This window comes from Psammomys obesus, unplaced genomic scaffold (genome assembly GCF_907164565.1).
Source record: "Psammomys obesus unplaced genomic scaffold, mPsaObe1.curated_primary_1811, whole genome shotgun sequence".
Lineage (NCBI taxonomy): Eukaryota > Metazoa > Chordata > Mammalia > Rodentia > Muridae > Psammomys > Psammomys obesus.
Window position 1 is genome coordinate 19133224 of NW_026596051.1, and position 8541 is coordinate 19141764.

Here is an 8541-nt window from a genome sequence, read left to right on the forward strand (position 1 = left end):
TATATATATATATATATATATATATATATATATATATATATATATATTTATTTATATATTTCACAATGCCATACTGTCATATCTGAGGCCCGAGGCCATCTCTGCCTAGCACCAACCTTCTCAATTGGCATCAACCAGGACTTATGCTGGGAATCCCCAGGACAGATGAAGAAGGGAGACATCAGAGCCTGTACAGACACCTTTCTGCTCCTCAACCCAGTGCAGCTGCCTATGGCAAGCCTCTTGAACCTGAGCTTTGGAGACCACCAGGGCAGGAAGAGATCATGGGAAGTCCACAGCAAGTCTTAGCAGTGGGCATTTGGTGCCTCTAGTCACAGCCTACCATATCACCTGACAGCCAGAGCTATATCACATGACTTCCACAAGGAGAGAGCTTCAGGAAGCCCAGGCAGTCTGTGTCCGAGGAGTGGAGAGAGCCAGAGATACGGAGGGCAAGACATATCCACAGCTGAGATAGTCAAGTTCTCTTTCCCACAGCCAACTGGCTGCCTCCAGTGGCTGTGAGTGTGAATTCTCTTTAGAAATAGCCCTGTCAGCTGGGCGGTGGTGGTACCTTTAATCCTAGCACTATGGAGGCAGAGGCAGGCATTGTGAGTTCAAGGCCAGCCTAGTCTAAAGAGTGAGTTCCAGGACAGTCAAGCTACACAGAGAAACCCTGTCTCAAAACAAACAAACAAACAAACAAACAAACAAAAATTAGTCCCGTCCTCTGCGGCAGGATGACCTTCCACCTGTCCTCTAGCCTGTCATGCCACGTGGTTTGCTTCTGCTTCGTATTCTCTCAGGGGAAACTAGGTCCTCATAATTAGGCCAGCTTTCTTGATGAGGAGATAGAGACCCTGAGAAAGGCACCATGCACACACCCAGAGGTACTGAGCTGAGTGTGTCAGATGAAGGCCCACACCCCAGTCTGCAGAGACACCTGTCCCCTCCTGAGTGGAGCCTGTCCTGTGGAGGCACCCTAAATCTGGCCATGGTTTTGGGGTCCCTATGTTGCCTGCCAAAGAAGACACCTGTGCCTGAGTAGCAGCAGGTAGAAGGGGCTGGACATGTCCTCCAAGACCACATCTTCCAAGATGCATGGGAAGGGTCCTCATTTCCGACCAGTAGGTGACGTGTGTGTGTGTGTGTGTGTGTGTGTGTGTGTGTGTGTGTGTGAGCACTGGGAATCCTCCTGCTTCTGCTTTCTCAGTGTTGGCATTACAAGTAAGATACACAAATGTCTCCATAGACTATGTGGTATTAGCCATGCACTGTGGGGAGAGCTTTTATTTGTGTGCATCCATGCAGTTGCTCCTGGGAGCCAGAAGGGGGCACTGGATTCCTTGGAGCTGGAGCAGCAGGTCTCAGCCTGTGGGTCTCAGCCCCTTTGCAGGTCACATATCAGAAACCCTGCATATCCTATATTTACATCACGGTTCATAACCATAGCAAAACTGCAGTCATGAAGTAGCAATAAAATAATTTTACGGTTGAGGTTCACCGTAGCGTGAGGAACTGTATTAAAGGGTTACATCATTAGAGAATCACTGAGGTGTTAGTAAGCTGCCGCAACTGAACTCTGATAGAACAGTAAGCATTCTCAACCACTTAGCTGTCTCTCCAGCCCCTGGGAGAATCATTAAATTCTAAAAAATGGAAGTCAAATTGTATAAATGAACACAACGCACACATATTGCTTGAATTAGACAAACAGCCATTTGTTGCGTTGTTCTGAGCACTGAATCATGACGTCATGGTTTTGCCAGCATGCACAGGAGTCCTGTTGGATTTGGGGTGTGTGTCATATGTCATGTAATTAGAGAAAGACAATGTTCCCATTGCATTGCAATTTGAAAAGAATCGGAATCTACAAAGCTATTTTCAAGAAACTAAGCTGGGAGTGCTCAGAGGTTAAGAACACTGGCTGCTCTTTGAGAGGTCCTGAGTTCAATTCCCCACACCCATATGGTGGCTCACAACCATCTATAATGGGATCTGATGCCCTTTTATGCCATGCAACCATATATGCAAACAGAGAGCTCATATACATAAATAAATAGGTCTTTTTTTTTTTTTTTTTCTAGACAGGGTTTCTTGTGTAGCTTTGGCTGTCCTGGACTCGCTTTGCAGCTTAGGCTGGCCGTGACCTCACAGAGATCCACTTGCCCCTGCCTCCCTGGGTGCTGGGATTTCAGGCATGTGCCAATGCACCCGGCTAATAAATAAGTCTTAAGGGGAAAAAGAGAGAGAGAGAAACTAAGCTAAGCATTAGCTTAGAGGCTCACACCTCTATCACCTCTATCCTGGATCTTGGGAAGCTGGGGCAGAAGGATTGGGAGTCAGGGTTATCCCTGATAAATACTGAGTTCAAAGCCAGTTTGAGGTACACAAGAGAACCTGTTTAAAAAAGAAAAAAAAAAAAAAAAAGAAAGAAAAGAAATTGTGTTGGCCAGAAGCAGCATACACGAGGTTGAGGCAAGATGGTGAGGAGTCCCATGCCAGCCATCATTCACTTCTATCTGTATAAACACACGTGCACGCGCGTGCACGCACACGCGAGCGCACACACACACACGTACACCAAGCAGCAGATCTAACAGTGTTGCAGCTCGAGGGAGTCATGGGACTCAAGTTGGGACTGCGGAGTCTAACCCCTGCCCTCAGTTCCTGGCACTCTCCTCTTGTCTACCTTTCAGACAAGGGTCAAAGTCAACAGCACAGACTCGTGCGTGTGGTATGGCCGACGTTTGGGGCGCATGGTGGGGAATGATAAACTGCTGGTTAACACAAACATTTGTGTGGCTGTCAAGAAGCATAGCTCACCCCCCGCCCCCATGCAGATCAACCTTGGCCAAGTGGGTGTGAGACAGAGGAAGGATGGAGAGCTTAACTGATAGCATGGTCCTCAGAGAAGACAGGGTGCATGCATGGGACCGGCTGCAGAGGTTTTCTGATTTCTCGCCCCAACCCTCCCTGAACCCCTGTCTGCTCACACAAAACAGGCCTGAGGCCACAGGCTGGTAGGGTGACACAGGCTGGAGTGACTGGACTGCAGACATTCCTGCTCTTAAAATGTTCCAAGCCATCATAGCCTCCTCTCCTCTCCTTACTACCACCTTCTCCCCACCACCACTCCCCTCCCCTCTTCTCTTCCTTGACTCCCTTTCTTTTTCTCCCTCTCTAGCTTTTTTTCAAACACAGCTGCCCCCATTCTTGAGCACAGCAATTTAGCATTCTACTTCTTTGGCTCAGCTCAGGCTCTCATAGCAGGATGGTGCTCCCAAGCATCTTGGTTATTTTTCCTTTGCTGTGATAAAATACCAGGGCAAAAGCAATTTAGGAAAGGAAGGTCTATTTTGGCCCATAGCTGGAGGGCTCACAGCTGTGAGCTGAGGATGTCAGTGTCAGTAGCAGTAAGGCAGCTGGTCACATCACGTCAAGAAGCAGAGGCCAATGGACACCTGTGCTCAGCTGGCTCTCTCCTTTCTATACAGACCAGGACCCACTTTTAGTGTCAATCTGCTCACCTCAACCAAATATAGGTAATTGCTCTGTACAGGCATGCCCAGAGATGAGATAATCCTTCACAAGGCGTCCTGTCAAGCTGACAATTAATGCTAACCACCACACCGATCAACCTCTTCCCCCCCCCCCCCCCCCCAGGATAGCTTTGCTTCTCTCAGAAGGGGCTGTAACAAGAGGACCCAGTGCCTGGGAAAGCAGATCACCTGTTGGCTGGGGGAGTCGGACAGGAGGACTGAGACTGGACTCCTGCCTGGACTCCAGTGAGCACAGAGGCGGCTCACTGAGGAGGAGCCGGCTGGGCTGTCTCTGGAAGTAAGCGGTTTGTGATTTTGGGGTAGCCCAGCCGGGGTCTGGTGGAGGTCACTGCTGACTGGATTGGATCCTGAAGTAATCATGTACGTGGGTGGGAGTCCTGGTGAGGGTATCCGTGCCAAGAGAAGGACGCTGGCTCCAGCCCTGGTGGCTCTGCCTTGTGTCAGAGGCAGAGGGGAGGAGTGGCAGGTTGTGAGATAAAGAGAAATCCATGAATGTTGTAGGTATACCTTCCAGAAGAGTCCTCTATGGCTTGGGTTCATTTTAAAGATAATTGAGACATGGATAAATGGGGATGGTAGGTAGAGAGGAGTCATGCCTGGTGGATATTGAAAACAAAACAAAGCTCTGAGCAGGAAAGAGACCAGATTAATGCTGGGCTCCTGAAGTGCGACAGAGAAACTGGGATACTTGGTAAAGCTCCTAAAGGGAGCTTTCTTCCTTTTTCTTTCCACTCTTAACGGTACCGACACGCTTCGAAATGTTTGCTGAGTGACCAGAAGACGGACAAGACTATGAGGATCGTAATTCGGATGGCAGAAGATCTTGCTCCTTGAGCCTCAGTGTTCCTTTCTGTCAAGCAGGCTAGTCTCTGGCTCTCAGAGCTTTAGAAACCAGTATTCGAGGTTTGGGATGAGCACTGAGCACAGCTGAGAGAGTCCATGTAGGCGCTGAGCCCAGCGGCGAAATCAGGTCAGCGCAGGGTCGCGGTCGCTGGCCCCGACCCGCTGCCCCTCCCAACCTCTCTTTGTTCCTCCCGGCCCCGCCCCCTGTGAGCAACTCCCTCACCATTGGCTAGAGGGCGGGTTCTAGCTGCGTGAGGGGCGGAGCCCTGGGGGCGGGCGGGGCCTGGCGCGCCTGCGCAGTGTCCTCCGGCCACAGCTTTGACCGGTGCTGTCTCTGCGCCGGGCCCCGACTGCGAGACCGCTGAGCTGCGCAGGGCCCCGCCCCGGGCTCCATTGTTGAGGCAGCGGGCGCTCCGCGGGCTGCGCTCCTCTTGGCTGTCCTGCGCGCACGAGCCACTGGATCCTGAGGTGAGGCGGCGGCGGCTTTGAAACACGGAGCGGTGGCCAGGTGTCCCACGATGTCCCCGGGCAAGGTCCCCAGGCAGGGTGCCCTGGACCGGACAGGGTCCCCAGACAGGGCTGGGCAGGGTCTCCACGGCCGGGTAGGATCCCCAAGGCCCTTCATGGTGCTGGGCAGGACTGAACAGGGACTCCTGACAGGACAGCGTCTCTGGGCAGGGCAGGGTTCCTATACAGGACTGGACAGGATCTCCAGGGCTAAGTTGGGTCCCTGAACAGGTCAGAGTCTCCAGGGCCAGTAGGGTCCCCGAGGCCCTACAAGTCCCCAGACAGGACTTGGCAGGGTCGGGGGGCAGGGATGTTTTTTCAGGAACTGGGCGAAAATCCCGGCATCGCAGACCCAGAGCGCAGACCCGCAGGACTCGCAGGACAGTCGCTAGGGCGAAACTGTGGTCCCCGGCTTGGCAGTCAGCGGAAGCGGTTCAGAGCTTGCGCTGCCGTGTTGGTGGTCGCCTCCTTGCGCTCCGGAGGGACGGGAACCCCGAGAGGACCCGCATGGATGGACCTGAGCACTCGCGAGTCCGTGCGCTCTGGCATTGTCTCACCACCTCTTTTGGGGTGTAACTAGTTGACTGTCACTGAGAGGGACTTGGTGGGGGGGACGCTTGTGTGAGCCCGCCTTCCTTTTCTCCTATGTGGTGAGGATGGCTTCAGAGGTAACTATGCGGACTCGGCGAGTGTGGAAGCTCGCGGGTGGGAAGGCTGTTTCTGTCCCTGTATTTGGTGCGACTTTGCGTCACTGAAGGTGACAGCGTGGACAGGCACGCGTGGGATCCTGGTCTCCCCGCGAGTGTGAGGGGGTCTGCCCTGTGTCCCATGGCTTGTCGACTCAGACTCGGGCTTTGCCCACCCAGTCCCGGTCCCGATTTGGGTGTGCATCGGGCACTGGTGTTTTGGTGAAATGAGCAAAAAGCCCGGTGAGTGTTGGCACAACTGGCCTAAGGTGGACTGACCACCCCCCCCCCCCCCCCCCCGCGCGCGCCCCTTTCGATGTGTTGGTATTGTCCCTGCCTGGTGAGCTGAAGCGCAGAGGGAGTGTGGCTGGCTCCGGGGTAGCCTGGCTACGGATGTGCCCTTAACCCTGCGGGTCCCTGGGGAGCCTGGGGTTGTCATTGTGCTAGGAGTCCAGCCATGGAGTTTCTTTCTCCAACTCTAGGCCTGGCGACCCAGAAGCCCGTGCTGATTGGAAGGAGTAGAGCCTCTCTGCCCTCTGCTTCTTGATTTCTTCCGTTGGGAAGAAAAAAAAAATCTGGAAAGCCAGAGTTGACTTTGTAGCTTCCAGCCAGCCCTTGGCAAGTGGAGGAAACTCTCCCAAGAACTTGGCCGGCTGCAGAATGCGTTTCAATCAAGAAAATCCACACCCAGGGAAACAAGCCAAAGCGGTTACAGTTGGAGATCAGATTTATGAAGGCAGCCCTGGGGTGAGGTCCAGGGAGGGACCTGATGCTGCCCCTCAGGCTGGGCCCTCCTCGGCTACTTACTGAAGTGGAAGCCATTCATTAGTTACTGCTTCTTCCAGCATTTTATAATCCACTTGCCATGTCTCAGGGAATTTGTGTGTGTGTGTGTGTGTGTGTGTGTGTGTGTGTGTGTGTGTGTGTGTGTTGTATGAAATCAGAACGGTGGGTTTTCTTTTCCCCCTTTCAGGTTGCAGTTGGAGCAAGGAGATTCAATTAGCAACCTACAGTTTGTCCTAAAAGAGAGCCATAGTCTAATAGCAGGGATACAACACAAAACTGAGCAGGGAACCATCCTTGTCCTGTTTTAAGATCCATGCTTAGTCTCTGTCCTTCTGCCAGCTCAGCTCTGGCATGCCTCCGCCTTGTCTCTCTGAGCCTTCTTGTGCTAGTCCTGTCCTTTAGGACTTACCTTGTAAACTTCAGGGACATTGTAAGTTTGGGCCCAAAGTGGTTGTCTATCATAGTTTGAAAAATGCTCTGAATCACACAGACCCAGTTTGTACCCAAGGCAGGCAGGAGGTGGGTCCTAATGAGAGGTCCTTTGTCTACACCATGAATCCAGGTATTTTCATGTTGTTTTAAAGCTACAGAGCCTTGACTCTCCAAAGTCATTAATTTTTTTTTTTTCTGTCTGACTGGGGTTTGTTTTATGGCATAGAGTACTCAAACAGTTTATTGAGTCTAATTTTGGCCCTGAAGTTGATTTACTGTGTGTTCCTGGGTAGTTTCTTCTCTAGGTTTTTAGCCTTCTCACCTTTGAGGATCTTAAACCAGACAATTTTAAAGAACATTCTTGGCCCTAAACCCTTCATTCTTTTAACCAAATATAGCGGTGGAAAGCTGGCCTATGGGAAAGGTATAAATAAAGAAGGTATTTGAAAAATGTAGTCTAAGAGAAGTTACTTCTTTGCTTTTCAGTTTCTTTTTTGTGTGCAAGGACTGAGGGATAGATAGCTCATGGTCAAGGGTGCTGGCTGCTCTTGCAGAGGACTTGGATTTGAGTCTCTACACCCACATGATCTAGTCCCAGGGTATCCGATGACATCTCTGGCCTCTGTGGGCAATGCCTGCAAGTGGAGACAAAACACTCATGCACATTAAGTAAGAACAAATAAAAACAATTCAAAATTCGAAAGGTTGGGTAGATAATCAATGCATAGGACAGGTGTCTTTGATGGAAGCACTTTTGGTGTTATCTTGCAGGGTTTCTTAAAAATCAAAATTAAATTTTGGTTTTGGTCTCTTTAAAGATTTACTCCTGTGTGTGTGTGTGTGTGTGTGTGTGTGTGTGTGTGTTGGAATGATTTCGGAGGTCAGAAGAGGGCATCAAATCCCTTGTACCTGGAATTCCAAGCAGATGTGAGCCCTCTGGTGTGGGTGCTGAAATCCAGACTGCAAGAACAGCAAGCACCCTTGACCATGAGCTGTCTCTCAGCCCTTGCTTCCCTCTTACTCACAAAACATCACTCCAGCCCTTTTGAGAACCCTCTATAATTGTGTTTTGTTTGCATCTTCACTGTATCACATTCCTTCCTTAATGAAGTCATCGGGTGCAGATCTGTTTTCAAGAGCATCTGTCGGTCTGTTGTCGTAGTAAGCCTGCCAACTGTATGCATTTCCAGGTCCCAGTCTATAGCCAGGATTTTATTTGGGAGACTGAAACAAATGGAATTTTGAGAGTGTCCTGAGTAGATGTCCTGAGCTCTGTCTAAGTGTTTGATCTTAGTGCATGTAAAAAGGAACGTCACAGGTTAAGGGGTTGGTAAAGAAGCTCAGTTCTAAGGAGCAGAAGCCAACCCTCCTCAATGCTAATTCATGTGTCTTTGTGGTGAGGTGGGAATTCGGTATGCAGAGTTTCTTCTGGCTGGGTGTCTGTCTGTAGAAAGGACATAGTTCTCTCTGCTATTTAGATAATGACAGGGACTGGACATAGATGATGACAATTCTGTGTAAGGGTAATGCTCTTCACTGCAACATTTATTCAGGTTACATCCCCTTTTAATTTGAATTTTTTTCCTCTGTTCAGTGCTCCATGTGATTTGCTGTGTTAGGGAAGCTTATAAGGGATGTTTAAAACTCCACTGGATTTTCTCTGTGGTTTTCTTTTCCCTTTCTTTCTTTCTTTCTTTCTTTCTTTCTTTCTTTCTTTCTTTCTT

At 50.3% G+C, this 8541-nt stretch overlaps 1 protein-coding gene across 3 annotated transcripts in view; it reads left to right on the forward strand.

Annotated features, from left to right (window-relative positions):
• The first annotated feature begins 4738 nt into the window (after window positions 1-4738).
• Afap1 (actin filament associated protein 1) overlaps window positions 4739-8541 on the forward strand; it is a 110981-nt gene continuing 107178 nt past the window's right edge. For all 3 annotated transcript variants that reach the window (XM_055624165.1, XM_055624167.1, XM_055624168.1), the window contains exon 1: window positions 4739-4874. The gene's annotated coding sequence lies outside the window, so the exon portion shown is untranslated. The remainder of the gene's footprint in view (window positions 4875-8541) is intronic.